Below are 15,211 nucleotides of genomic sequence, written 5' to 3' on the forward strand. Positions count from 1 at the left end.
GTCTCCTGTGGTTTTGCCTGCTTTGCGTGTAGACAAAGACAAATGCTCAGAGGATGTGATTTGTGGTCTACCAGAAAGAGCCCCCCCCCCGCCCCAGTCAAAAATATTTCCATGATACTCTCTGAGATTCATATCCTGGCATCTGAAGCCTGACAGATAAAAACTTCATTTGAGGTAAGTGGTAGACTCTATTAAAGGGAAAGTCTCAATAGATGAATCCATTTCTTTTCCTACATGATTGAAGGAAAGGTGTTTTGAAGGAAGGAGGAAGAGGTGGTTAGGTAGTGCGTGTGTGAGCCCTCCAGGCTGGGAAGGAGGCAGTGAGGGTGGGCAGCTGGTGGACAGCACATTCCCCTCCCCGGGGACGGTGTAAGAAGGGTAGACGGAGAGGCCAGAAGAGGCCAGCAGAGGCCAGCCTTAAAGAGGCTTTAAGAGTCAGGCCCCTGGGTTGTTTGAGTGTCCAACTTCGGCTCAGGTCATGATCTCATGGTTTGTGAGTTCGACCCCTCACCGGCTCTGTGCTAACAGCCCAGAGCCTAGAGCTTGCTTCGGATTCTGTGTCTCCCTCTCTCTCTTCCCCTCCCCAATTCATGCTCTATCTCTGTCTCTCAAAAATAAATAAACATTTAAAAAAAAAAAAAAAAACAGGCTCCTGAGTTGGAAACCCTCTTATCACTTTGCAGGTTACTTCCTTCAGCTCTTCAGTTCTCTCTTCCTTTGCCTCTTGGGTGGTCTTAAACATTTAACAAGATAATGAGGGGAACATACTTTAGCTCAGATGTTAACACAAAGTGAAGAGTCCACGGGCAGAATACAATGCAGAGCCAGGCTGTGTGGGATCGGGAGGCTGGGACCTCACTTGTTGGCTGTGTGTCTTTGGACATGTTGCTAAAGTTTCTGTAATCTGGGACCCATTACAGTGTCTACCTCCTCATAGTATCTGGGGGGATTGGTTGAATTAACATGTCCTCAGTACGTAATAATATGGCTGTTTTCCATAGCAAGCACTCAAAAAAAAAAAAAATTGACATCAGTAAGCAAAGTATAAATTAGCCTATTTAAAATTTTTTCTAGCATGTCCATGTCATTCAATGGTACCTGTCACCCTTTAATAAGCTCTCCTTATTGGCTTTGAACTTTCTTACACCTGCTGCGAACTCTTTGCCTGTTGTTTTTGGTTAAATCCTCTCTCTTACCAAGCATAAGGTTGACTCAAAGTGGAATGCAGTGGGTAATGAGGTGAGATTTTATTCTTTTAGGCTTTGAGAAACAGAGATTCTGTCCTTGGGCTTGGACTGACAACCAAAGGGTGGAAGTAAATTGTATATGCCTCGTTCTCTAGGCTGTCAGGGAATGGGCTTGCAGCTTCCTGAGGTGTGTGTTCTGATGTGACACTTCAGAGCTGTGGCAGCTTCAGAGTTTTGTTCTAGAAGTGTAGAAATGTGAGGAACCTAGCCAGGTAGCCTCATGCACTATTGGTATGTCCATTTATCAGTATGTATTTGTTACTATTTTCTGGAAATGTTTATAAATGCTCTTGGTGTATTTAAAAAAATGTTTTTTAGTTTATTTATTTTGGGGGGGGGGAGAGAGAGAGAGAGAGAGAATCCCAAGCAGGCCCTGCATTACCAGGTCAGAGCCCCGTGCGATGTTCAAACTCATGAACTGAGAGATCATAACCTGAGCCAAAACCAAGAGTCAGTTGCTCAACTCCCTGAGCCACCCAGGTACCCCAGTTTTTTTTCTTTAATATTTTATTTTTATTTTTTAAAAATATTTTTATTTTATTTCTAGGAGAGAGAGAGAGAGAGTGTGAGCAGGGGAGGGTCAGAGAGAGAGGGAGTCACAGACTGAAACAGGCTCCAGGCTCTGAGCTGGCAGTCAGCACAGAGCCCGACGTGGGGCTCGAACCCACGAACCGCGAGATCATGACCTAAGCGAAAGTCAGACGCTTAACCGACTAAGCCACCCAGGTGCCCCAGGGTGCCCCAGTTTTGACCTCCATTTCAATGTGCTCAGAATGACATTCTACACAGGGACATTGAGAACAAACATGAAATGCTGGCAATCACATTTTTCTAGTTAGTGACTGTTTACTCATCTATCCATCCACTTACAACATATTTATTGAGCATCTATTATGTGCCAGGAAGTATTTCAGACACAGGGAATTCAGCCTGTCAAATCCCCACCTCAAAGGTGCTTGCATTCAAGTGAAGGGTGAGAGAGAATAACCAAGGTCAGTCAGCACGTGGTGGTGATTGTGCACTAGCACGAAGGTTGGTAGGCGTAGGATGGCTAAGAAAGCCTAAGAGAGAAGGGTGTATGAACCAAGACTTGGAGGAGTTTGGAATGAGCTGCATGGAAGAGCCTCTTAGGAAAAGGAACAGCAAATGTAAAGTTGACAAGACAGTGTGTGGTACCTGTAGACAGAGCAACAAGGCCATTGTCATAGCTGCAGAGGAGTGAGTGATGGGGAGAAAAACTGGGAATAGAGTCAGAGAATAGGGAAAACCAGATTATACCACAGTAAGGAATTTGGCTTTACTCGGGGTGGCATGGGAGGCTAGTGCTCGGTCTCAGAGAAGCAACAGAGCCTGATTTTCTTTTTCTTTTTCTTTTTTTAAATTTTTATTTATTTCTGAGAGAGAGACAGAGACAGCGTAAGCAGGGGAGGGTCAGAGAGAGAGGGAGATACAGAATCCAAAACAGGCTCCAGGTTCTCAGCTGTCAGCCTAGAGCCCGACGCGGGGCTCGAACCCATGAACCGTGAGATCATGACCTGAGCCGAAGTTGGACGCTTAACCGACTGAGCCACCCAGGTGCCCCGCCTGATTTTCACTTTACCAGGATCACCCATGCTGCTGATTGAAAATAGACAGAAGGGGTAGGGAGAGAACCCGGGTCAAAGTAGAGGGGAGAGTTAGGGCACTACTAACATGATCCGGGGAGGGAGGACTGTGACTTGGATTGGGGCTCTGGCCTAGTGGTGAGAAGTGGTTGGATTCTAGAAATATCCCAGAATGTGAAAATGGTACAGTCGCTCTGAAAAACGGTGTGGCAGTTTCTAAAACAAAATAAAAACAACAGACAAACATAAAGCCCTAAACATATACTTATCATGCAGCCTAGCAATTGCACTCCTGGGCAGTTATCTCGGAGAAAGGAATCCTTATGTTTACACAAAAGCCTGTACAGGGTGATTCATAGCGCTATCCTATGTAATCGTGAAAAACTGGACACAACCAAAATGTCCTTCAATAAGTAAATGGTTAAACAATGGTGAGTCAGTCATACCATAGAATACTACTCAGCAATGAAAAAGGAACACATTATTGATACACACAATAATTTCTAAGGACTTTCTGGGTATTATGCTGAGTGAAAAACAGCCAGTCTCAAAGGACACAGGTTATATGGCTCCATTTATATGACTTTATCAAAATAAGACACTCAAAGAGATGGAAAACAGATTAGTACTTTGCGGGGGTTAGGCATGAAGGGAGGTGGATGTGATTATAAAGGGGTGGCATGAGGAGGTTCTTTGTGATGATAGACTAGCTGTGTATCTTGCTTGCAGTGGTGCTTACAGGAGCCTACATTTTGGACTAAACGGCATGGTACTATATGTGTGCACCAACGTTGATTTCCTGCTTTTGATGTTGTGCTATAGTTGTGTGTAAGATGCAACATCCTACTGGGTAAGGGCACTTGGGATCTCTGTACTATCTTTGCAACTTCCTTGAATGTCTCATTTCTTCAAAAAAAAAAAGTTAAGCAATATTATGAGCAGATGTGGGGAGAACCATCAGAGGAGGCAGAGAATGAAGAGGGTTCTGAGGGTCAGGCAGAGTTGTGATTCTTTCTTGGGTCTTTTGCACTCCTTTGCCTTCTTGATAGCATTCATGGTTCCTTTTCAATTTCTGAAGTTGTGCGAGGCTTAGAGCCCTTTAATAATAATAGAAGATGCTGATGCAGGCAAAAAATAAGCAGAGTCAACAGAGTTTGCTGACAAAGCTGATGTAGGGTAAATGGAAAAAGGATCTAAAGATTACTCCAAGAGTTTTGGCCTGAGCAACTGAAGAATTCAGTTGCAATTAATCGTAAAGCAGCTAATTTGGCGGTTATGTATCAAGGGTTTAGTTTTGGACATGCCTATTTGACATCTTTGGAAATCATTAGCACAGAAATGGTATTTCAAAATACAAATCTAGATGAGATTACCAAGTGAGTGAGTATAGAGAATTCAGGGCTGAGCTCGGGATACTCCAATACTGAGAGATTTGGGACCTGTAAGGCAACCAGGAAGGAAGCCCAGGATGGAGCGTCTGGACCAGTGCGAGATAAACCAGGAGAAGGAGGTGTCCTCAAAGTCAGTGAAGAGGAATTAAAAAAGATAGTTAAAACCTGTCACAAAAGCTGCTGACATGTCAATGAGACAAAGACAAAAAACATAATATATTTTTTTTTCAAAAAACATAATTTTTAACAATGTGGAAGGCGTCAGGGACCTTGATGGATTTGAGGGTAAAAGTATGAGTGGCGTAGATTCAAGTCACGACACAAAGGGTTAAGTTGAGAACACTGCTCATGAAGACTTCTGGGGAAACTTGCTAGAAAGGGAAGGAGAAAATGTGGAAGTAACTAGGGAGAGGTCTGGGTTTTGTTTTTTTTTTTTTTTTAACTTTTTTAAGATGGGAGGAAGGTATATTGCATCTGATGGAAGCATCCAGTTTAAGAAGGAAAAATGGATGCTGCTCGAGAGAGGAAAGAACAGCGGAAGAAATGCCCAAGAAAAGGCAGGAAGGCTTGGGATCTAGTGCGCAGGTGGAAGCACTGGGCTTTCTCAGGAAAAGAGGGTTGAGGGTGCAAACGTGGATGGGTGGGGCAGTATGTGCAGGTGCAAGCTCCTTCAGGTTCTCTTGGGGTGGACTCTGTCTTTCCAGCAGAAGAGTAGGCAAGGTCACAGCAGCTGAGGGTGAGAGGGGGTACGTGGGGCTGAAGGTTTGAGGAAAAAGGAGAAAGTGGGAAGGAAAGTCAGAAGCGATGCCCCAGAGGAGACTTGCATGCTTCTTGGGTAGCACAGAGTGTCTGTGAGGGTATTCAATCCTCAGTGTGGCTATGGGGTTTTCGAGTGCACCTTTGTTCAGCCACAGCAAGGATGCTGTACGCAGTGAGACCCTTCTACCAGTATTTCCGTCGTCGCAGGGACTGTACTTCCCAAGTGGTCAAAGATTCCACATCACACAACGCTCATGACCTTGTGTCTCTCTTTACTCTTTGAGTTGAGAGGTTAATTTTGAAATCATAGATTTTGGAGGGGAGAAACAAGGAGAAGAGGCAATGCCTCATGAGGGGAGGTATGGAAATCATAGTCAGGAGAATAGGAAATAGAACGGTTGTTTATTTCATCAGTGAAGGAATGTGTGAAACGGCTTTAAGTCACTAACATGCAAAGAGCCACCATTTTAGCTAAACGAAACAGTCAGGATATTTTTACTTGTGTTATACTCACTCAAACAAATATTTATTGAGAATCCAGGCACTGTGCTATGTCCCAGGGATGTGACAGCAGATGGTTACTGCCCTCGAAGAGCTGTAGGTACTGTGCAATCAGAAATGTAAAAAAGCGTGGCGAGTGCAAAAAAGCAAGGCTAGAAATACACATTTGAGAACCAGCAAGGGAGGTACTTGCATCCCATCTGGGCAGTGGGTGGGAATGATTCAGAAGGATGCTGAGCTCGGGATGCTGGAATTGAGATTTGCAGGAAGAGGGAGGGATAGCCAGGTGACGAGGCTGGGGTGGGGTTAGAAAGGCATCATGCGAGGGGTGCCTGGGTGGCTCAATCAGGTAAGTGTCCGACTTCAGACCAGGTCATGATCTCATAGTTCATGAATTCAAGCCCCACGTCAGGCTCTGTGCTGATAGCTCAGAGCCTGGAGCTTGCTTCAGATTCGGTGTCTCCTGCTCTCTCTCTCTCTCTGCCCTCCCTAGATCTCTCTCTCTGTCAAAAATAAAAAAATTAAAAAAAAAAAAGTCATCATGCGGAGGGTGAGAACGAAGATGATGGGTAAAAGGGGACAGAAGCAGGGAAATAAGGGCTCCCTGGGAGAGTCTGTTGTGGTCAAAAGGCCCTGATGGGAGAGCCAGAGTAGAGAGGAACCGTGGGTGTGTAAGGAAGAGAAGAGATGGGTGGGAGTAGGTTTTGACCCCGGTCCTGCGTTTTATTGCAAAAGTCGTGTTCGAGCCACATCTGCTTGCAAGGCTGCCTGGGACCTCAGAGAGAAAGAGGAACTGACCTGAAACAAGGAGGGAAGGGTAGAAAGTCAGCTTACTGGCAGATGGAACTGTGATAGTCCCCAGCGAGGGAGGCTCAGCACTGAGCCTGCCTTTTCCTGCTGCCTAACCCTGGATCCCAGTTCTTACAACTTGTCAGTGAGCAGGTAGGGAGTGGTGGAAGAGACCCACACTAGACAGACCCCAGGAGCTTGGGTTCCTGTCTCTGATGCAAATCCATTGGGCAAGTCCTTTCTTTACTTTTGCACCCTACCTTCCTCATCTGTGAAACAGGCTCAGATGAGTCATTCCCAAGAAATGTTCTCTTGTGCTGTGTGTTAAACTTTAGTGATTTGATGGGGCGCCTGGGTGGCTCAGTCGGTTAAGTGTCTGACTCTGGCTCAGGTCATGATCTCACGGTTTGTGGGTTTGAGCCCCGCGTCGGGCTCTGTGCTGACAGCTCAGAGCCTGGAGCCTGTTTCAGATTCTGTGTCTCCCTCTCTCTCTGACCCTCCCCTGCTCACTCTGTCTCTCTCTTTCTCTCATAAATAAATTTAAAAAAACATTAAAAGAAAAATTAAAAAACAACAATAACAACAACAAAAAAAAAACCCTTAGTGACTCAAAGGCTATGGTGTCTCATTCCCCACCGGATGCCCAAGTGCTAGGCCTTCTGCATGCTTGTGACCTACTGTGATCCAGGCCTCTGGTCTAGTGGATTTGTGAGCCATCTGCACTGGCCTCCCATCCTCCTGTTACTTAGGGTTACTGGTTGCCACGGAACATTTGATAGTTTTGCAGACAGGATGCTGGACTGTCGAACTTGCGGGCAGATGCCCTGAGAGGAATGAGGATCGTGTGTAATAACCATGCAGATGATGGCAATGAGGACGGTGATTCTAATAGCCAATGTTTATTGATCACCTACATTTAAAAAAATATATGATCACATTTAATCCTCACAACAACCCTCTGGCATAAGCATTTCCATGATTTGCATGTAATAGGTGAGGAACCTGAGGTTCAGAGAAGTGAGGGAACTTTCTCAAAGTCACATAGCATTTGAATCCATGTAGTCTGGCCATCGGCCTTCACTTTAGCATCACCGCAGGCTGCCCACCTGTGTATGGGACTGACAGCTCTGAGCAGAGTGTGTGTGTTGAGGAAAGAAAGGGGAAAGAAGGCTGAACATTGAGTCCATCATTCTTGCTGTTCCACAGTAGGCTTCTGAGAACCTAAGGCTACCAGCAAGTTATCCTCTCTGTCAGTTGACTGTAAACAATTTTAAGGGTTAATATCCATTGCAAGATGAAACTTACAGCTGTCCCGGCAATGTCATTCAAGGACAGAACGACTTTCCGGGGGTTGAGGGCCTTCAGCTCAGTTACAGTGGTGCAGGGAGTTTGGAACTCGCCCTCTTCCCTCACCTTCCTCCCCAGCTTCAGGGGGCACCCCCTTGTTACTTCAGCCTCCTCTAACCAGACAGGAAACTCACCACGATGGGACACATTTTGTTATGTGGGGCTGTTTACAGAAAGGAAATGTGTAATTTGGAAGCGATTACAAGCTGATTCTGTGACCGTTCATGCCATGGAAGGTAACCTGCATTTGTGTCATACCTGACGGTTTGCAAAGCACCAACATCATTATAGTGAACATTCACCGAGTACCTACCAGGTGCCAGGTTCGGTGCTAGGCAGTTTTACAGGTGTGATTTCACACAACCCTCCCAACGACACATCGAGTCTGGTTTCATTGTTATCTCCATGTTACAAAAGTCACAGAAGTGAGTTGTTTAAAGTCACATGGTTAGTATAAAAGGGATTTGACTCAGGCCCAAATGATTCCCTATAAAACAGGAATGCAGATTTCCTGTTTGTTTTAAGGAAATTTCCTTTGTATGTCAAATTCAAGATGAGGCAACAGGGTTATTGTAAATTTTCGGGTTTACAAGGGACTCTAACTACAACTTGAACAATGAAGAACTTTTTCCTTCATCAGAAATTAAAACCCCCTCTGTCCCACAAGGAATGTTTAATAATTTTCAGGTCTTTTCTCTAGCACAGCTTGAGCCATTTTTATAAATAATAATCCCCTTGTTAAAAAAGTCCTACAGCAGAGGTCAGTGGGTAAAGGAAAGAAATGACACATTTCTAAAAATTAGCTTTCCTCTTTCAAGTTCTTTTCTGGCCGCTTCTTTTTCCTGTTGTGTAATCAGGCAATTCTCGGTTTGATGAGGCAAATCTGCTGTATCCTTTTGCTGTGGATTTTGTTGGTTGGTCTTTGCTGGTATCTGGGGGCAGAAAAGAGGCCGAGGGCCCACTTGGCCGTGTTAGTCTCTGCTACGCACTTGGCGTGCCTTTAATGCTCGGTAAATGTTAATTACCGATGATGATAACAAGGTACACAGCATTAGCTGTTCCTGCCATTCAGCTTCCCTCTTAGGGGACAGACCAGCAAGAAGCAGAAATGATGGCCACTTCCCTGTTTAAAACAAGGCTTCTTGGGTGATGCAACTGTCCATTACCATGTCAATAATCCATTGTGCTAAGATTGGAGGGACTAATGCAATTCCTCTAGTGCTACCAGGATCTGCAGTAACTCATTTTATGACGCTACAGAGGCTTGCAATTGTCTTGCTGGAGAATGACTAAGAATTTGGAAAATGTAATCCCTTGTGGTGATGGTGTATTTTTTTTCACTCTGCTGAACGACATTCCTCTCCCTTGGCCTCCAGAACTCTTGATGAAGCCTGTGTGTGTGAAAGTGATTCCGACTCTAAAGAGATGAGCGCTCCATGCTTTTCCTCTTGTGTTTTGTTCTCTGTCTCCTGAGGAGTCCTGTGGCTGCTGGGACCCATTGCACGTGGTGGCTTCTAAGCCTGCGATGGGTCTTTGCCTATCAGTGTTTTCACTCTGCTGTAATTTCTGTTATCAGAAACAGTAGGGAAAGGCTTTACTTCCAAAACCAAGAGTAGGCTAGAGATTAAGTGAACATAGTTCCTAGTATGTAAGTGTGTTGAGATGCTGAAAGTACTCTGTTTTTCCACAAAGTGATACCAATCCAGAGATCTCTGAGTGCTTTATAAATATTTAAGACTGTGCTGTTTGGACATTTAGGAGGCTAGAAGCAATGGGTAGATTGTGTGACTACATTGATGGTTCAGTTCAACTCTTTTGTTCGGGCAGTTGCGAAGTGAGAATCTTCTGTTATGGTCTGTGCACGGGTACAGTGTGTAAGAACCCTTTGTCCATGTTCAGACAGGGTGCTGTGCTCTGAAGAGAAGCCTGCCCTTGGGACTTGAGGGGGTTGAGCGATGTCTGCGGCTCTGGGATCCTTGCCTATGTTTGGGATGGGGCCGTGGGAGGTGACTTTGTCCTTGTGCGGGATGGATTCGCTCCCATGCTAAGTGACCTGGCAAACGGGTCGCCGAGCTTGGGGCATCTTGGCGGGGAGCCCGGGCTTGCTGGAACCTGTGGAGGTTAATTTTGTGTGTCAACTTGCCTACATGGTGCCCAGTTGTTTGGCCAAGCACGAGTCTAAATACTGGCTGTGCAAGTATTTTTTAGATGTGATTAACATTTCAACCAGTGCAGTCAGAGTAAGGCAGATTAACCTCCACGACATGGGTGGGCCTCGTTCAATTAACTGAAGGGCTTTTGAGAAAACACCGAGGTCCTGGAAGAGAAAGGAACTGTGCTTGCAGTCTGTCTGTGGCCTCCACTGCAATATCAGCTCCTGCTGGAACCTCCAGCCTGACAGTCCTTCCTGGACCTGCCAGTTCCTACGGTCACTTGAGCCAATTACTTAAAATAAATTGCTCTCTGTGTGTGTGTGTGAATACACAGGTAGGTTTCGTTCCTCTGGAGAGCCCTAATACAGAACCCTACCGTGTCCTAGGTTGAGACTTCAGCGTGTGTTTTTGACACATGAGAAAAAAAAATTTTTTTTTCTTAACCACGCAAGCTGGTGGGGCGAGAAGACAAAGTCCAATATTTATTGAGCTCTAGACCCCCTTTTCCGCACCCGCCCGGCCCCTCCCACTGCTTCAAGGGCCCTGGGAGGCAGATGCTCTTTCTGCCCCATTTTGCAAACAAGGAAACCGAGGCACAAAGAGGTTGTGGCGCAAGGCAGAGCAGGAGCTGGTCACCGGGCCCAGGTCACGAGGTGGGAGGCTTGGGGGGGGGGCAGGGAGGACGGACTGGGGAGCTCCAGATCAGAGCCACGATGACCCAGGCCTTGCCCTCCCCGCAGGCCTCGGCCTACCTGAAGCAGAACAAGTACCAGCAAGCGGAGGAGCTCTACGAAGAGATCCTCAGCCGGGAGAGGCCTGCCGGCGCCTCTGGGTGAGCCCCGCCCCCCGCCCCGCCCCCAGCTGGCCTCGCAGTGTCCCCACTGCACTGTCCCCCTCTGTTCTAGGAGCCCCCCCGCATAGACACAGCTGCTGACGCAGACCAGGTGAGGCCGGGGGGCCCGGTTTCTCGTCAGCCGCGGGGCTGGGCAATTTACTCAGGCTGCCTTGTGGTTTGGCCTTCAACGTCAGTAGATTGTGATAGCTCGTGTCCCTTTGGCTTCCAAGTCTCACGGGTGACAGATGGCTTGTTTATATTTGCAGACGGGGAATTATTAGTCTACTCTGAGTATATGGCAATGTCTCTGACGCTGTTTCCTCTCTTAAGGATTATGCAGAGAGGCACCATTGTTTAAAGGAGGTCAGTTGGAAGCGTCCTTTTAAAATGTTCTAGGAGAGCTCACATGTGTGATAAATATTATGCCTATTTATGTGGTCTGATGAAAATATTCCTTTGTAGCTAGGGGGACATAGTAATCATGGAGGCAATTCCACTGATTGTGTCTATTTCAGTTCCCCTCATGTGCTCAGAGTAGACCCATCTGGGCAAAGCTACCCTCTTCAGGGGCCTTCAGAGTCTTTGGAAAGACCCGAATGTGGCTGAAGGAGTTAAAGCTTCTTCGTGAAGTGGAAATGACAGAACATATTCTTCTGGAAAGTTCTCACACTTTCATTCATGACTGGACACATAAGCTCTCAATTGGAATTGTCGGTCAGAGGCAAAACTCCCAGGCAGAGAGAGAGAAGCTCCCAGTTTGTTTTTAAGGGAATGGTGCAAAAGAATAGACTCACCCTCTCTCCCTGAAAAAGCATAATACATTTTATGGTTCTCTGGGGAAGGATCCTTTCCCAACGCATTTTCTTTGCTGTGCTTGATTTAGAGCATGCCGCGTCTCTCTCAAGTGTTTATTCCTTTTGGTTAAGTGGTGCCTGTGACATTTACAGCCTAAAAGAGTAAAACATATCTGTTATGTCTTAAAAAAACTAACCAACCAAATTGTCTTTTGAGGCTTTTTGATTTCTTAATAAAGTATATTTTAAAAAGCTGAAAAGCCCATATCTTTAAGTATATATCTCAAAATAGTATTTTATTTTACTCAGGAAGAATTTTTTAATGGATTAATCTTGCTTCATAATGTCTTTATTTTTAAGTTTTACATTACTTGAGGACTAGCCTTGGGATATTATGATGTATTAATAATATTTCATGTAAAATATTTTCATCTGTGTCTATAGACCCTGAATATTTCCTAGATTTCACCAGCTTGTGACTGGTGGCTTTCCCGGTAGTAATCCTCTGGTCCTTTGGATCAACAGCCACTTCTTTCAAGAGGCAAGCCCTAATGTGTCATGATTATTGTGTTCATCAGGGAATCCTCTAGAAGAGAGGAGGAGAGGGACCCTTGTCATGCAGTCACTGCCTGGGGGGCTGCTGTCCTTTGCTCTGTCTGCTGCTGGTCCCAGCTGCTGCGGGAATTCAGTTGTCTTGGCCTCTCTGGTCCGTACAGTGGCTGCTGTGTCTCTACTTGGCATGCACGACTTGCCCTTGACCTCTCATGAGCTGGAGCGTTCATCCTTGGAGTTGCCATGGCCCGGAATTCTGCCTCCTGACCCCTGGTGCTTGCTCATCTCACCCTTTGGTCAACAATAAAAGGCCCTCCTTCTAGAGCCCAGCCCGTCCTTGGCCATGCGGGTGTGTGGGAGCTCTCATGCGAGAGACTCCAAGAGATACAGCTGTTTCAGTTATTTTACCAAGTTCTCCAACAGTAAAGTGGCAAAATTTGCACAACACAGTGGCTTAGGGTCTTAGAAACACAACTCTGCACACACATTAAAAAAAGTCTTTTCTTTCTATATATTTCTCTCCGTTTTAGGGTGCATAGCAGTTCTGCCCCCTACCTTTCCGTGACCCAGGGGAAGAGTAAATATGGAGACCCCCATATAGAAGTATAAAGACTTAAGAGTATAAACCAAATGAATGTGTTATATAAAATATATCTTACCCTTTTATTTTAAAAAGTTTTTCTTTATTTTGAGATAAAAAGAGAAAGAGAGAGTGGCATAAGTGCAAGAGGGTAAGAGGCAGAGAGAGAGAGAGAGAGAGAGAGAGAGAGAAAATCCCAAGCAGAGTCCATACTGTTTGAGCAGAACTGCATGTGGGGCTCAAACTCATGAACTGTGACATCATGACCTGAGCCAAAGTCAACAGTTGGATGCTTAACTGATGAGCCACCCAGGCATCCCTCTTATCCTTTTATTTTGACAAATATCTTTTTAGTACAACAAGTTTTCTATTTTTAAATTTCAGCTTTTTAACTTTTCTGAACTCATTTTATATTTTCTAACATAATTTTAACTTGTTTTCAACCTCAGTGATCTAAAGTATAAAAAAATAAAATACAGTTTTACTAACAGTGTAAAAGATTTGAACACACTTTAAAAATAAATTAAAATACATATAAACCCTGAAAAATAAATTCTCTTCATATTTTCAAAAGGACATTTTTTCTGAAATATTAAAAAAGATATCGAAATTAGGAGATAAAATTCAAATTAGGATTAATGGATATCATACAGTGCAATACATTTTTTAAATAGAGCTGGCATTAAAATTTTCTGAATATAAATCAATCATTTGAATATGGCCATAAAAATAAAACTGGTGTTACTTCTAGTGTCCAATGTCCATCTACTTGTTAAGTGTAAAGAAATGATATATTGCTTCATGCAGTTATGTCTAGATCTTTATGTATAGCTTAAGAGGATAAACATAACGTATGCATAATTTAAGAGTAACACAACCTATTTAATATGGAAGGAAGTTCCTCATCTTCCACACGCAACTGTTGTGAATGGTGTGCTAATTTGCCAGTGAGTCCAGAACCTCGATTTGGAACATGAAGAAGAGGAAGACAATGGACCCTTAGTAGCAATGGGAAGTGATCTACTTTATTATGCAAGAGTCCATTATTTCATAGTATCAGAGAGGACTATGACACATTATTTAGTTTGTTTTCCTCTTGCTTAAATACGTTTGGCTGCTTGAATCCTCCCTGCACTCTGAAGCCTTGTCAGTCACTGAAATTGGCAGTGGCATAGCCTGTACACCTTCACGGCATTTGGATACAGTTGTCGTGTCTCTCAAAGACAGCAAGAATGTGAAGTTTCAGGGGGGTTTGAATGCCATTAGTGATGAGAGCAGATATTTAAGATTATGGATTGTACTGAAATTCTGAGTCCTGGATCCCAAGAGGCAGAGATACCCAAATGTTTTTTTACTGAATTCCTTTCGCTTGGGTTTAAGACCTTAACTGCCATCCAGAGACTGAGTTTTACAGGGTGGATGTCAGTTTATTGCCTCTCACTGTACCTGTTGGTGCCTTTCCTTTGGGTACTTGGTCTTGTGCTACTTCTCAGTTCTCACACCAGCACTTCATTTACAGTGCCTTTCTCTGGGACATCTGTCTTTCTCTGGACTTGTCCAGCACACATATTTTTAATGTACATTGTTGTCACCATGATGTAACAATATCATTGTTGTCACCAGTCAAATCCTTTCTTATGGAAATGTGGCTGGAACCTTTTTGCATGTCCCTGAACATCCTGTGATTCTGAAAGACACGTCTTAGGGCTTTAGGGAAGACCTTAAGTATTCTGGGAGAGTTGCCTAAATCCACATGCTGGTCCAGCACCATCCCAGTTCTAACCAACCAAGAAAGCATCCTGTTACATTTAAATTATCGTCTTTCTAAATGGTTTCTTCTCAACCCTGGTGGTCTAAAAAATAACAACACATTCCAGATATTTAATGTGCTTTGAAGATGAGCACGATACTGTTGTGCAAGCTTATTGGTCTACTCCTTGGTTCTTCTAGTGACCTTACTTCCACATAGGAGGTTGTCTCCACCCACGTGTAAAACTAGAGACAATTTCTCCTTCTTGGGCAATACCCTCAGTTCCTAGTCTCTGGCTTCTCTGAGAAGGCCTCTCTCCCCAGCTTGTCTGTAGCCCTGCAGAGCAGAGCCCACTCAGATAGTTTATGGTAAGAGTAGAGAATTTGGGGGCTCAAATGATTTCTGGCTGAGACCAAGCATTTAACTTTCTGGGTATCGTTCGTGAGTTCTGTATCTCTCACCAGTTCTAAACTCTGATCGTAATTCTTCTTCAGCCACCCTCTTGCTTCTGGATGATAGATCGAGCATTTTAATACCAGTGCCACCTTTTCAGCCCCTCCCTTAATTGTTCATTTCACACCCCCTGCGGCCCTTCTTCCTTTTTCCTTCCCTCCACCCTCCCTATTGAAATTGGCATGGTGGCCAAGGGCGGACCTTGATTTGAATCCTAGCTCCACCAGTTGCTAAAATGTGACTTTGGAAAATTTATCCAACCTCTCTAAAAGTGTCAGTTTCCTCATTTATAAAGTGAGGAGTATAATGCCTACCTTCTAGGGTGGTGAGAAGGATTAAATGAGATAATGGAAGTGAGGCGCTTGGCAGAGATCTGACATTGGAAGGCCAGTAAATAGTATCTATTGTCATTTATGAATCCCTTACCACCCACCCCCCCCCCCCCCCGTTTCTTCA

Source organism: Crocuta crocuta, unplaced genomic scaffold (genome assembly GCF_008692635.1).
Source record: "Crocuta crocuta isolate KB4526 unplaced genomic scaffold, BGI_CrCroc_1.0 scaffold189, whole genome shotgun sequence".
NCBI classification, from domain to species: Eukaryota; Metazoa; Chordata; class Mammalia; order Carnivora; family Hyaenidae; genus Crocuta; species Crocuta crocuta.